Source organism: Halyomorpha halys, unplaced genomic scaffold (assembly GCF_000696795.3).
Source record: "Halyomorpha halys isolate HHAL.00 unplaced genomic scaffold, Hhal_1.1 Scaffold105.1, whole genome shotgun sequence".
Classification (NCBI taxonomy): Eukaryota; Metazoa; Arthropoda; class Insecta; order Hemiptera; family Pentatomidae; genus Halyomorpha; species Halyomorpha halys.
This window is the reverse complement of record NW_027108109.1, coordinates 837,179-838,380: the sequence shown is the minus strand read 5'-3', so window position 1 is coordinate 838,380 and position 1,202 is coordinate 837,179. Positions and strand designations below refer to the sequence as shown.

Sequence of the window (1,202 nt, the reverse complement as noted above, 5' to 3'; positions counted from 1 at the left end):
TTTCTCCATTATAGGTGATTTAAAAAAAAAAAAAGATAAAGCTTGATCAACATGAGGAAGTCCCTCACCTCCAGATTTTTTCTAGTAGGACCATATAGAATGGACACATTCAGAATAACAGGATAAGTATTACATCGTAATCTTAAAGTACCCCAGGTAGAAAAAGGTAATATTCAACCTGATTTATCTAAACCATACGTAAAGCAAATAACCTTACTAATTATCGCTAATAAATAAATAACCTTACTCGCTAATAAACTTTCATGTCCCCTCCGAGGGGCCACCAAGTGCAAAGAGTTGACTTAAAACTGATTTCATTTTCGCAACGCAATACAGAGGAAATAATATAATAATTATCATAATTCTCATCTATTTATTCCCTTGTTTTTTTTTTGTTTTCTTTATCAGTCTGACTATGTCTTTGCCTTTTGGAATATCGTGTTTCAATGAATTTTCATAAAATGTTCCAGATTCCTCAATACGGTCCAAACTGCCGTAAAAAGAATTTTTTTTTAGAAAAATCAGCAGGCTACAGCAATTTTATGTGTAAAGGACATTTTAAACTTCCTGATCTATAAGAAAATTATTATAATAATCATGAAAATCGAAAGTGTAAATGTTTACAATTTTGATATCGTTTTATCTAATTTCTATGACAGTGTTTATAAAATACTTTGTCAGAATTAGAAATTCATTTTATATATCATCTGATTCTATAAAATTAATTTAATTAATAGTAGAAATACGTCTAATAAAAATTTCGTTGGGCAAAAAAACTTATAGTTCTTTATCACGTTTTAAATAAATCCATACGAAAAATATTTTTTATTGTTATTTATACTTGTTTTCATTTATAAATGGACGATATTATAGTTTTAACTGATTGAAATTGTGCTATTTAATTAAAGTGATATAAAAATATAAATTAAGAATGAATTATATTGGCAATCTAACAAAATAAAAAAATATAAGGTGTTAGAAAAATAATATATTCGCTGCGGACAGGATTCGAACCTGTGCGGGTAGAACCCATTGGATTTCAAGTCCAACTCCTTAACCACTCGGACACCGCAGCTGTGTTCTATTCAACTAACACTGTAATCCGAAACAGCCTTATAAATGTTTGGATTTTATTATTTATTTTATACTATATCGGCCTTAGATGGTTAATATAACCGTTACATCATAAATATATATATATA

General features: G+C 28.1%; 1 protein-coding gene and 1 non-coding gene across 2 annotated transcripts in view; one reads left to right on the top strand and one right to left on the bottom strand.

Moving 5' to 3' along the window:
- Positions 1-1,202, top strand: part of LOC106677614 (EGFR adapter protein) — a gene marked incomplete at its 5' end in the record, with an annotated part of 690,819 nt that overhangs the window by 103,092 nt on the left and 586,525 nt on the right.
- On the bottom strand, positions 994-1,075 carry TRNAS-UGA (transfer RNA serine (anticodon UGA)). Its single transcript has one exon. It is a non-coding gene; the product is annotated as a tRNA-Ser (tRNA).